Raw genomic sequence first — 15162 nt, 5'->3', positions numbered from 1 at the left:
TGTTATGCATTTTAAAATTATTTGATTTGTTGAGCATTACATTAAAACTAATGTCATAAATAGAAAATATGTGATCTAATACCAATTTATGCGACTCATGTTTATACTTTGTTGTTGTAAGTAAATATTCACATGAATGCGAAAATGCCTTAATTCCACTGCTATCTCGTTTCTTTATTAATCCATACAATAAACAACCAATGATAGTGGTGTAACTTACTATAAACTATTTGAAAATAATTGGTCAGTTTTTGTTCCTAATTTTCATATATATTAAGAGTTATGCACATACCCGACTACTTCTCATGTTCCACCATTTATCCCGTGTTTTACACCGTGTGATACTGCCAGAAAAATTGATGATAAATATTACTTCGAAACTTTGTTAAGTTAGGTGTCATTGTGTTTTATTTCTTGTGTGTATTTGTGTACCTACATTATCGACTATCCTTAAACAGATGTTCAAATGAATTTGGCTGTATAATTTTGTTAGCCAAAAGATTTCGTGATAATCGATAACAGCACTGTGTTACCATTCTAGACTGCGTGATTTGTTCTGTTTTCTCTGTTGATTTTGTGTATGCTTGCTTTATCTTAACTAGTCAATTATTCCCCTAGTAACTACTATCCTTTGCCGCATTCAAATTGGTTCAGTCATTAAAATACGTCATTTCCAACTGTGTAAAAAATAGTTACGCAAATCTGTTTTCTTTTTGTGAATCTGGTATTATGGGAATATTTATTTATTTTTTGAGTGGATAATGGATACATGTTCAAGTTCAAACCTGGTTGTAGTTATCAGAAAAAAGTGGATTTATGCTGTGAATGTTTTTATAGTGGTAACGGGTGTTTAATTCCGTACTACGTTTATTCTCTTGTCTTTGGACGGAATATATATAATCTATAATTATAGTATGATCTCGATGTAATAAGGAGACGAACATTATCAGAACTATGTTGATTAATTGCTTTATAGTACGATCAATAAGGTCATTTCATCATGTTTGGTTAGAAATAAAATAACAACTAAATCGTCGAATACGTGGTTGTTAACTGAACGTAAAAACACTCACTCTAAAGGCTATTAATGTTACTTATTTACTTACTCCTCGTAGAGGAACATCAGCATCTTCCACCGCATTCGGTCTTGGAAATTCCTTTACAGTTGCTATTTATTCTTCTGATGTCCGCTTCCCATTCTCGACTCAATGTGTTCTTTGGCCTCTCTCTTTTCCGTTTCCCTTCACGATTTCAAGTCAGCACTTCGTGATTCAGTCAGATGATTTCCTCAATGTGTGTCCTATTCACGTCCATTGTCTGCTAATTTCCTCTTCAGTCGTAAGTTGGTTTGTTCTCTCCCACAGTAGGCTGTTGCTGATGATATCCGGTCAACAGACATTGTGTATTCTGTGAAGACAATTGTCTATAAATACTTGCACATTTTTGGTGGTTGTGCTAGTTCTTGAAGATTCACCTCCGTACAGTCGAAATATATTGACGTTTCGAATTAAAGATTCTCACTTTGATGTTGGCCTGCAGACAGTTGTTATGAGTTTAATATGTTCTTCGCCCGTAGGAATACTGCTCTTGTTTTCTCAAATCTCGCCGCCACATCAGCATCAGATTCTCCTTGTCTAGTCGCATACAAGCTGTCCACCGTATTCCGTGCTTCCCCTGAGATGTGGAGGTTTTCATAATCCAGTCAACCACCAGAAGGAAGAGGAATGGCGAGAGTAAGCAGCCTTGTCTGACACCGGTCCTCAATTAGAATGCATATCAGCTGTCTTGCATGCACTACTGCAGTGTAGTCTGTGATGTACTCTGCTTGTATCGACAGATATAAATGGTATGTAACACCAATCGGAAGTGGAAAACCTGGCAGCAGAAGGCTATGAAGATGGAGTTGAAGAGAATAGGAGGGAAAATAGATAGGGATTGGGAAGTTAATGAATCATAAAGAATGTGAAGGGCAGATAACGGAAATTTGCGAATGAAGTAATCAGTGTATGGTTCTTACATTTTAGTAAGATGATCTGTAATCTTGTACTAAGATAAAATCGGTTGTCTCCACCTGGTACCGATAGTATTGTGATTTCTTCGTAGTTCTCACGTTTGCCCAGATCCTGTTTATTTGGGATCTTGGTGAGGTACCCTTCTTTCCGGTCTGTCGGCACATGTTCCCCCTCCCAAATCTTCGTGAATAGAACATGGAGCATGTTTGCAGTTGCTTCTATGTGTGACTTCAGCTGGTATATTGTCAGGTCCTACTACTTTCCCACTCTTGATTTGTCTGATGACCATGCTAATTTCTTCGATTGTTGATGGAGTGACACCAATAGGAAGGTCTGTGTGTTCTGCTTCTATGTGCGGTGGGTTCAGTGGGGTTGGCCTACTCAGGAGTTCCTCGACGTGTTCCACCCATCCGTTCCTCTGTTTTCGAATCCCAGTGATTGGCCTGCCTTGTTTGTCTTTGACCAGTTTCTCTTATTTACTACATTTCCCTTCCAGTTTCTTTGTTGTGTCATACGGTTGTTTGACATTTCGTCCTGTTGCAGCCTTTTCCGCTGTCCTTGTTAGCTGTTGCTCGTATTTCTGTTTGTCGGCTGTAATGCTCTTCTTCACTTGCTTGTTTTCTTCTGTGTATTCAGTATTTGCCTCGACTTCCTCTGCTCTTGTCCGGTTGTTGTTAATTGGTGTCTTCTTGTTCTTTCTTTCTTGAATCCTGTCCACGTTTTCGATAGAGATCCATTCCTTATGATGATGCTTGTTACGATCAACAACCTCCTGACACGTTGAAGTTAATGCTTCCTTGATCCCTTTCCAGTTGTCCTCCATAGTAGTTTCTTCTTTCAGTAGATAATGTAAGGCTTGGAACGTGTTGTTGAGAGCTATCTTGAGTCGGTTGAGTTTGTCAGTATCTGGAAGGAAGGTTGTGTTGAACCTTGGTATTGCTGTTTGTCCAATTATCCTATGCTTCTTTAGCTTCAGTTTCATCTTGGCAACCATCAGTTGGTGGTGATCTGAATCTATGTCAGCTCTCCCTCCGGATCTCACCTCTTCCATTGACCCTTTGAAGTTGTTTAATGATGAAAATGTGATAGATTTACAATGTATAATTGAGTGGTTCCAAGTTGAATTCCGTAGCCCCTTTGCGTCTGTTTATATAAACTCAGTTTTATTTTTTATTATCTACGTCAAAGTGGAAGAAAAGTAATTCTTTCAAAAATCTACAGAATCTGAATGTATTAAGGAAAACTATGTTAATTATCTATGATATTTATCATGTTGGTTATTATCTATAACTAAGTTTATATAATATACTATAACTGAAGTTGTGTTTTTTCTGTTGTTCAATATTTTATTACCGAGTAACTGGATGCTTCGTCGTATGTGAAAATTGTTTATAATTTCCCTAAAGTTGGTTTCTGTCTTACAAAAGAGCTTCGTTATATTATGATAATATGTCAATCACTTTACAAACAAATGACTTATTCAAAGTTGTAATGTTATTTTAACACCTAACAGTGACAAGCCACATCTATTCTAGTGGATTTTCTTATCATATCAGTATAACGTCTGTACTCAATATTCATTTAATGTTGTCTTGATACTGAGTGACGTTATTCTAAAATAGTTGAGATTCTATTTAAAAAAATAAGTAAAATTATGGCTTGCTCACCAGTCACTTTTTTCAATGATTAAACATTGCTGCTCTAATTTTGATTGACCTAAATGTGTTCTTAATATAACGGTTCACATAAAATCTGTCATTACAATAACTGTGTCATTAATAAACATCAGCGTGTTCGCATCTTGGATACTGAATCCCTCGATTCTTACGGTCTTTTGTAATTCTATAATCTCAAACGCTTGGACGAAATCAGTATATGAAGGTACAACTAAATGTTCTCAATAGCTAATAACAGACAGGAACCTCAAGGGTTGAAACCCAGTTTTAGACCCTCGAAGGGCCATGGTTACTCGTTTCTATGCACTTAAACATGAAGTCGAAACTTGTATATGTTCGTTCTTGATTCCCAACGTATACCGATTGAGGACGAAATGTACCAGATAACAGTTGCAATGATTCGTAGAGTTGTTTAAGACTCCCCACATTGTTTCTGGTTAGGGTTAGGTTTGTTTGAGTGCTACATGGAATTTGTATATAAAAGGTTGAGTTTGAGTGTTTAACACTAATAACAGAAAGTAAAGTTTCATTACAGTTTTGATTTCCGGAGTACTTCATGTAGATATTCCTACTGCTTGTTTTACATTTTCTAAAGTAAACGTGGCTTTAAAATTTTGCGCCGAGTCAAAAGCTTATTCTTTTTTTCTTATTGATTCTTCCTTATACTATGCTTTTCTCATTGGTATAAAGCTAAACAACCAATATTTTACACAGTTAAACATTCGTTGTTTTTAATTTTTATGCGTCAGTCACCTATTTAAAAAATCATAATTCATACAAATTAAAAGGACACATGGTGATCCAGGACTCAGGCCTCCATGTTTATGATTACACATAAAATCATCGTCGTTTTTCAAAATACCATATGACTAAAATCCACAATTTAGACATAGTTAAAATAAAGGAAGTGGTTATTCTCCTTTTAACTAAATACTTTTTTAGTATAAGAGGATTTGTAGAAATTGTAGAATTTCCATAGTTTATATCATAGGTTGATCTTGGTTAGACCACTACTGTAGACCGGTGAGGTTCAACCATATGGAATGTGAAGCAGTTATCCACCATAGGCGATAAATAAAGGTTGCGAAACACTAAGTTGATTGCAGTTATACTTATACACTATTGAATGCTAGTTCAGTAGTCTAGAATTTGAACGTTTGCGCGAGACCAAATACACTGGGTTCAAACACCTGTTGTAAAGCCGTGAATTAACATAGCTGATGAGTTCTATGCTAGTATGAGATACGAAGTACGGCGTACCCAACCATGATCTAGTGCTGATGCGTGATTGAGCCCCTTCTTCTGTGGGTGTGTCCAGCAAATCTAACAAGGTCACTATCATTGTGGATGACTTAGAGATCGTCTTATTCTGAGGATTCGTTTATCACCACACAAATACCAAAATACAATTCATAAATTCTAGTAAATTAAGTTATTTTCATTGGAACGTGTTAACATCTGTAAATGGCATCTTACCACGTGCTGATATCTAATGGAGTACTTTTGAAAACCAAGGGAGCCAGTAACGTTAACCTGTAAGTAAAAATTTTCCATGGATTTTCCCTGTATCTCCTCCAAATGTCTCACGATAAACACAGTCGTTTGCCCATTAATGTCCAACTTCGAGATCAGTCTATTCAGTTTTTTATAGGTAGACATGGATGGTAGAGTTCACCCACACATCCCAACTCTTAATCTAACTAGCTATCATAAAATAGAAGTCCCTGGAGACCCAGAAACCCCAGACAACTCTGTCCAATCAGTGTTGAATAGAATCTTCTCAGAAACATCTAGACAACATAGAGTCACCTGCTACGGTTTTGATTGAACAATCAACTATGCGACTAATACAGTTAGTATGGTTCTAGGAGATTCTAGAACCTCAGGGCCGTCTAAAAATGTATAAATAGCCCCGTTTCTCTATACGTTAACGAACCTTAGAGTAAAACGTTCCTTCACATTTCCCTCCTTTTCTCTCTTGTTCAAGTTGTGTAGATTTAGCCTGTGGTTACTAGAAGAACTTAGGAAACCGATTCAAACGTTCACTTGCAAGACTTATCAACAAAACTTTTATTCCCGAAATCTAATGCAGGTGAATATGACTCATGAGTTTAGTTGTGTGCGTCTTCACTTACTCAGACAGTTACAAATAGGCTGTAACTTTGGTCGAATGAAGAACTCACACAATCACAATGGCGTATCTATGCTTGAAGTCTTACCTACCATATGACCCTGAGACAGCACGTGATCTGCCTTTAGTCGTCAACACTATCACTACCATCTCCAAATGTAAGTTTTACTCTATGGATTCAATCGAGGTGAGGGCAAATCACATATTTTCTTATTTAAATAAGAGAACAACAAACGGATTTGGCAGAGGCACATGATTTCAAACATCAAGTTTCATTAAATTTATTTTAAGCCCTACGAATTCTTTAAAATTATTTATCGTACATTTTTATCATATTACATATGGATATTACATTAGTACGAATCGTTTACAGAAAAATATTTTAATCGAATTTACCTTTGAAAATTCCACCCTGACCATTTTCATCAACAAACTAATTTCCACTGTTTGTTTCACTGCAATTTTCTTAATTCCATTTGTCACAAATTGACTTCAATCGAAGTATGACTGAAGGCGAATCTCAACTGAGATCACTTAGTATCTAATGCAACATACACGTTCCACAACTCTTCACAATACCTCATCAAATAAACTTTTAGAGTCAGCTGATTAGTTATTTGCGTCAAGTTGTTGCTAGATCGCAATCTGATTATAGTCGTAATTGTGCTATGGTATAACTAATCCATTTGTCCTGATGTTCCGAAATTCGGTCTTAGGTTCTCCGTATCGTGGGTGCTCATCGTTGGGTGGTCCCATAATAAGATGATGCATCTATCCAGTGTTCCATGGTTCTTCAAAATACCTTAAATTAAGTTATTACACGAAGAATACAATCTGCAAAGATGATCAATCTCCACAAAACTCCACCAAGCAAATTGGAATTACGTAATATTTTCTGAATTGATTTATTATGTTTTAGTTCGCTCGTTTCTCTACTTTCTTGTTTTTCTCAAACTTTGTTTCATTTCTCAGACGATTAGTCGTTGATTTTTGTTTTTTCATCAGTTCCTAATTAAATTAACAATAATAATTATTATTATTCATTGTGGTTTTGTCCGTTTCCACAAGTGAGACGAAAGTGCGTGATAATATCTCCATTTTTATTTGAATACAATTTTTCCGTCATTGGTTTATTTCAGCTAGTCGAGAAACTTGATAATAAAAAACAATTGAGGAAGTTAATATCACCAACTACCTAATGATAACATCAATAAATCCGATTATATAATATATGATCAGTAAGGAGGATAATTCGAAAAATAAGTAACATTAAGAACTGACTTTAGCTAGAAACAACTATTGAAAACTAGGAATTACTGTACAACATATGATTTGGTCGATAATTAACACACTAGTAAACTGAAGATACTGGGGTCCAATTCCTGGTGGAGCTATAGATCATCGACTCATGATTCACTACCATACCATTTTTTATTCCAAAGCTATTGTAATGTAAACGTAACTTTTTGTACTCCATTTTGGACATAGTTGTATTTTTCTGTTTGTGCGTTGTGGTAGTTTTAGTCATCTATGCATTTACATATCTTTTTACATTAATCTGAACTAGGAATAAATCAGGTAGTGTTCCAGATGGCTCGTCTTCTCTCTATCTCTTTCTTGTCAACCAAGCATGTGAAAGATTCGAACGAACAATACAATATGAATTGCACAACCTAGTGGCTATCAGGACTCAGTAGCTAAGTGGATAACGCGATAGTGTTTGAAGTGAATGGTACTGGGTTCGTATCCCAGTGTGTACAATTACTCTGGGATGGAGGTACATCCAGCTGACGAGTCCCAAATAAGACGAGATGCGCTTCCTGGATTCCACCGCTAACCACCATTTATCATTGCTTGTGACTTAAGGCATCATCGAGGCAATCCGCACAGTATGTACATATGATAATAACAAACTGATCAATTGCAGTTTTAAATATCAATAGGAACGTTCAAACGAACAATAAAAAATGAATTCATGTGAAGAATAGTTTTATTCTCACTGCCCTGAGGTTGTTATACTCGATTCAGACTCACGCATTTCTAGCCCAAGGCTGAACTAGTTAGCCTGTCGTGTCAAGGTCTTAACTTAGATAGCGACAAGTATATTATTGTGCAGACGCATCAAGGACATAACACAGTCACGTTAAATCATCTTGTGTCATTTGGACTCAAAATCACGTGATGAAAAACAGAAGGCAGGACTACTACACACAATGAATAAATGATGACAGTTACTTAACTAGGAAGTCGGTGATTTAAAATTGTGTAACATCTTTATAGTTGACTAACTATAATTTTTAGACAAAAAAAATATCTAAATAATCACTGAGTTAAATAAAAGCACATAATTAGAAAGATTCAACATGCTATAAATCGCATGTTTAATAAATACACATGGGCAGCTTGATTTTTCCATAGATTTTTAAAATGAATGAATCTCTTAAACAGTATACATTCATCCTTCAGAAATACTTTATATACCTTAATCATTAGTACTAACTTGAATAAAACGTGGTGAAATTCAGTTTCAAGTTTAAATACATTCAAACAGTATGGTCAACATTCCTACCCAATTATTCTATTCATCATAGAATAGTAATTACCGTCTTTTTTTCGTAGATTGTCACTCATGATTACTGTTTTCTGTATATTCTTTAACTTATTAGTTAACAGATAACCACCATAGTGACTTATTCAATATTATTCTTAAATCTATTAGAATGTTTTTGATTTGTTTAATCACACCTTGATAAATTCATAATCCTTTATTATTACTGTTGTAAACAAAGGTAAGTATCATATCTTCAGAAAAGTCATTGTGTAACTTTTTTAAAAATATCTATTCATTAAAGTGAATTAAATGATACATTTATCATGATAAACAGGCGTTGTCTGAAAAATCATTATAATAATTGATTAAAAAAAGATTATCAGAAGGGGTTTTTTGTGGAGATTTAGTATTTTCGTAGTTGAAAGCGTGAGTCAATTGAAGCTAGACCACCAGGGAAAACCTGGAAGCACTGGAAGGCCGTTTCGTCCTATTATGGGACTCCTCAGCAATGCGCATCCACGACCTCACCTCGCGAGATTCATGAATTAGTTGGAGTTAGACATAAACACCATCGGATGACGGCTCAGTGGTCTATCGGTTAAGTGCTCTGGCGCGAGACTAGTAGGTCCTGGGTTCGAATCTCGCGAGGCGAGGTCGTGGATGCGCACTGCTGAGGAGTCCCATAATAGGACGAAACGACCGTCCAGTGTTTCCAGGTTTTCTATGGTGGTCTAGCTTCAATTGACTCACGCTTTCAACTACAAAAAAAATTACTGGACTGTTGTTGTATTTCAGCTAGATATTCTTCATACCACCTAACATTGAAATGTAGTACACACAATGTTGAGTCAATTAAACTAGTGACCACATTTTAATTTATTCGATAAAATTTGGTTGTTTATAGGTGATTTATCTACTTCTCTTATAAAAATTCACTCAGTTATATCAATTTGAATTTAAAATCTTTATGTCTTCTATAGTGGGCTCAGTAACTTTGGATCATATAAATGAAACTTAGTAGACTGCCTTTTGAATTTTAATGAATAGAAGCAATATACCGTAAGTGACAATTATCCATGGTAATTGATTTATGTTGTTCCGGTTCAATTCAAAGTTAGTCTTTATCATAGATTTTGGATATCAACTGGGAAAAAAATTGACAAATATTTCCTGGAATTTCTTATTTCTGTTATTTGAATCTATCTTTGAGTGTTTTGTCTTCACTTCCTGTTTTTTGTTTCTTTTCAAGAAAGAAATGATACTTAATTAATCCTTTTTTATTTTCTATTGTAAATTGGATCTTTCTTATTATATATGAAAGATTAAAATGAACTCTACTGATTGATGTATTGATTAGTTGAAATGGTTTTGTATATATTGGTTTGATCTATTGGTTGAATTTCGGTGTAGATTGATGCCAGTTGACATTAATTGTTGGGAATGTATAAAGTAAATCATTACTGATTTAGATGAATTTCCGTTACATTAATTTATTTAGTATGAACTCTGATTATAGATTTTGAACACAATTTTACTATTATTTTTGTTTAGTAATAACTATTCAGTTTATAAATTCTGATTATTATGATTGATATACTGGGGTCATCATCGAAAAACTCCACTTACTAAACAGGTCTTCTTACTTTAGTTAGCGTAGCAAGAAAATCGAGAATGGAAGTAATCTCGTTCACTGTGTTAAAGTTGGCTTTGAAAAATATTAACATATTGCACGAACACATCAGTAAAATTGTAAACTGGAGAGCATTGGTAACTATTTTATTCAAGGTATTTCTGAAATGCACTCATCATGATATAACACTAGAAGTTAGGGAACATGCTGAAGTTGCTAGTGACTTAAATATCATATTTGATTTCAAGAGGGATTGTGAAGACTGGTTTAATTTGTAGGTTTTCTTGTCTCAGCTGATGATACCATATCACCACATATTATGTACAGTAATTTACTTCTCATTCGACCGTAATTCCTAAACATATCAGTAACCACTTGCTTATGTACAATGTTATGTTTAGAAGTGATTTAATTAGAAATCAATATTTAAGTTATTTACCGATAAGTTAGAAATTCTCTACTTCGAACTTTGATTCATGCTATTACCTAGTATGAATAATCTTACTGAGCAATTTTTATAGGAAACAGATTAATCAATATAAATCAATCAATAATTTTTGCACTGTGATTTTAGATTGGTTAGAAACTTAATTCTCTTATATGGTAATCTTTCAAATTGCACACTGCTCAGTTGTTGTCGTTAGACATTTCTGTAGATCAATGAAATACAACGATACTAATGGAGTGGGGTTAGCAATATTATTTACTATTATCCATCCATTGTTTGCTTACTTTGATTCTACATACTAGTTCAAAGTTCTAGAATGAGTATGAGATAGTGAAAGCATTGATAGTGTACTGGATTGTCTGTTGTATAAATTCCTGTTATTAATCTATTCACTATAGGTAGACAAATTGTAACTGTCTACCACTTTCTTTCTGAAATCCAAGTATTCAAAGACATGTTCGAAGACGATATTGATATTCGACAGTCTAGACAGCATTCACTTTTAATGACTCACAATAATATAGTGATATTCATCCATAATTCGTAAATCAGTAATTCAGTCACAAACTATGCTATCAAATATACATGAAAATTGGGTTACTCTGAGTCTAATAATAATAACAATGGTGGCCGAATAATGTTCATGATACACAAGTTTATTTTCATGTTTGTTTGTTAATGTTTCACAATGAAATATGGAATTTCGGATCATTCCTCTGTGGAAGATTACTTCTGTTCTGAATCAAAATGTGAGAACATACGAAAATTTTTATAATTGCATGACCCTGTCAGGAGCTCTTGATAATTTCTCTAATGAACATTTAGAACCGAGGAAAATGCTGAAAATACTTCTATAAATTAACATTTTTCGGAAATTCTGGAAAGCAACAAAGTAAATTTTGTAGAGAGCAAAAACAAAGATTGACGTCTATAGCCTAGAAGAGGAACTAATCAGTGTTAAAAAGTTTTTGAGCGAAAATTGACACCCATTGGAATTTATTGAGAAATACAGAAAATGTGAAGATAAAATATTCAAAGAAACTGCAGTAACCAATAAGCCTATTATCATTCAACAATATTACACAGACAATCAACATAAGACTAAAAACTATACTAATAAGAACAAATCTTGCAGCTAAACTGATAGTTTTATGCAAAACAACATGTTGTTTAATACAATCAAAGGTCGATAGGTATCCCTTTCATGTTATCACCAATTGCTTATGAAAAGTCTATGTGTCTCTCGAAGCATTTACATTAGTAGAACAGAAAGAGGGGTATACCTCCAATTCAGAGAACATATTTTAGGAATTCTGAGGTCAAGCGGACTAAAGGTATTCAGTAACACTATCTCGAGACATCTCCCTGATACAGGACATCAAGTTGATACATTGATGTCTTCCAAAGTGATTAATGAATGAACAAATCCCAATCTTTTGAAATTTACTAAAGCTATAGCGATCAAACTTCTAAAACCTATTCTGTATCCAAAAAGATACTGTTATGACTTTATAAAAAATATAGGACGTATGCTTATTCGTTATTGATTTTATGTCCGGCTTTTTATCGTGGATGTGCACTACTGAGGAGTCCCATAATAGGACGAAACGGCCTTCCAGTGCTTCCAGGTTTTCCCTGGTGGTCTAGCTTCAATTGACTCATGATTTCAACTATGAAAATATTCTTTCTTTTAATTTAGTGTTACATTCATTCAGTATAGAATGGAGTTTTTGTATAATTAAAGTAACCCTTTATGTCATTAAAAATAAAAAAATAAGGAGAATTCAGTTTTTTCTATTCATCATCTTTTATTGATTCTGTGTAAAATCTTTAATTGTATTTCCCCTTATTTCTGTTATGCACGATGTTCGTTAATTAACTATTAAATGTCAGTTTTGTTTTCGCCTTTAAATTGTATGAATCATGGTTTCTTGTGCTGAGTATCATTTATAAGTCGATGATATTCTTATTTTCTGTTTGGAGTACAAGAGTAGATTTTTGGTAAGATAAGAACTAATTAAGTTATCAGTGTTTAACAGTATAAGTACAATATGTATCAGGCTCTTATATGATGTAATGTATACAAGTGAGATTGATATGAAAACAAAAAAAACAGACTGTTATCATTGAACGTAATAGCTGAATGTGTGTGTGTGTAAATATATGTGATATATAAACTGTTAACCATTTTGATTTTGTTTCACCTAATATTTGCTGTATTGATAAAAAGTGTGGTTGTAAAAGATCCCACTAACTTTCTGTTTACTACACTACAAATGTAAAAGCTACAATAATAATGATAACAATTGTATTAAAATGATCAAAAATTGTGTTTTATTCTGGATTTTTTTAAAAATCGATATGTATTCTATAATTTTACCTCATCGATCGACATCACTAAAACAAAAAGTGAAAGTCAGGAAGGATTAGACGACTAATTCGTTCTAGTATTGATCTCCTCAAGGGTACGTATCTACAATCGTAATAGGGGATCAAATCAAGGATTTTTAAGTCTTGAGACAAGAGCTTAGCCACTTAAACTAAGTCAGTATCTAATAATAATTATATATATATATATATATACATCCCGATGAGTAGAAAAGTTATATAACTGACGTTTTGTAAACTAATGTATGCCAATTCTTTAGAGTAATCTACTCTGGCTTATATTAGGTCATGAAACGTCAGATATATAATTTCTCTACTCATTGGGATATAACAAAGAGATATATTTATTATTAACTCGCTACCCAATACTCAATTTATTTGAAACTATCAAGTCTAACTTTAGTATTGATACTTAGAAACTCAGTATCTATTAGTTTACATGTCTAACTTTAATCAATTGGTGATATTGTACTGCCATTATCCAATGATGCCATCGGTGATGTGTATCACATGCCCGATATGGTTGAGTTCTATTAGTCACATATTCTACCCCATAATCTTCTCTTGAAATTAGTCTCAAGTGAATATACGGTGATTTATTGTCATAAGAATTTATGAAGAATGTTGAATTTTGTTATTCTACAAACTCAATGATATTTATTTAAAGCTAGTTTTAGTTATGGATGATTGTTGCCCACAAAATAGATGAATGAGTTGAAATGGAAAATTTGAATCGTTGAATGTGCAGATCAAATAACACCACACTAGGGTAACATACTGATAGCTGAAGTTGAATAGAACCATTATCTCCTAGACTCCAATTAACAATGTTTACATCTCATATATGTAAGCTAAAGGGTTGACCTTGACGTGAGCATTTAGGTGATAACAATTTTGAAGTAAATAATCACAATATTCCACCAACTCAGCTTACGTCCTAGAGATAGTGTGATCTCTTTGGCTTTTCCCTACCTACCAATTAATTGCTACGTTACTATTTTTTTACCATCACCGCTATCATCATCAACATCATTAGCGTTATCAGCATTAGCCTTTTTTTCTATCTGAAAAATGGCATATCTGATTGTTACTTCTATTTAAAAATACCTCTCTTCTCACCACTATACTATTACGATGAATATGACGGTAACAGGCCGTAGCTACAAAAGAGAAAGTCAATGAAAGGTATCCAGGACGCGGAAAGGTACGCCATATATTTTTATTGTATGTAACCCAGTGATTTGGTTGGCTTACTTTACTAATATTATCATGTCCATTATTATTGTTATCATTGTTACTATTATTAATATTATAATAATCAGTATTGATAGTATTTTTGATTCATTTACAATAAAATACCAAATTGAGATAACCGGACCAACTTATTTTTAGCAATGATATTTTCTATCGATTGAAATTATGTTCATTCATCTGTCCAACCACTATAGAGTAAGAAATTAGATTGTATGCGTGGTTGACAGATATTCGATCAACAACTGAGTTAATTGATTTTGTGATCAGTGATAAATAGCCTATGAGACAAAAAAATTTACAATATAAACCCCGAAAAATCATTTAGAATCATCTACCTAACTGTATTTTTTTTATTATAAAATAACATTATTTTCTTTATTGGAAGTCAATGATTATGATTATCATCTCATTCAACCAGTCCTGAATTTTTACTATAAATTCCATGCATAAGTGTAGGAAATTTGTGGAGATCGTTAACTTATGTAGTTCAGATCAAGGATTGATCCCAGTTCAATAGCTACTGAAGCCTTGAAGAATTTGACAGCTATTTCGGCTTAGTATGGGACTCCTCACTGGTGTTCACCTATGATCTAACAGTGAATCAAACCTAGGAGTTTCAGGTCTTGCGTAGAATGCCTAATCATTTAAACCATTGAATCGGCATCTAACAATTTATATTTATAGCTTAAATCATTTCGCTGTTTCGAGCAAGCAAAAGAAAACACATGAAAAAACCTAATCTTTTTCACATAGAACATAATTTAGTAAGAACAAATTAATGAAATCGAGAGTAAAGATATGTGAAAAACCATACTCTTTCCAATGTTCAATAACAGTACTACATCTTGTACTTTTGAGTATTTTTTCAGTTCATCTAGTATGTTAGAGCTGCATAAAAGAGCATACTGTTAACCGAGGACTTCATTTTAATCACCTGAAGTTATTGATACATGTCTTCTTTGAACACGATACCGTGAAGCATCTCAACTTGGCAGATGAGAAATACCACAAACATTTGAGAATTACAGCTTGAAATGAAATCATCAGTTAAAATTATGTTCTTTTACACACT

The sequence above is a fragment of the Schistosoma mansoni genome, chromosome 4, assembly GCF_000237925.1.
Source record: "Schistosoma mansoni strain Puerto Rico chromosome 4, complete genome".
NCBI classification, from domain to species: domain Eukaryota; kingdom Metazoa; phylum Platyhelminthes; class Trematoda; order Strigeidida; family Schistosomatidae; genus Schistosoma; species Schistosoma mansoni.
This window is presented reverse-complemented; position numbering follows the sequence as displayed.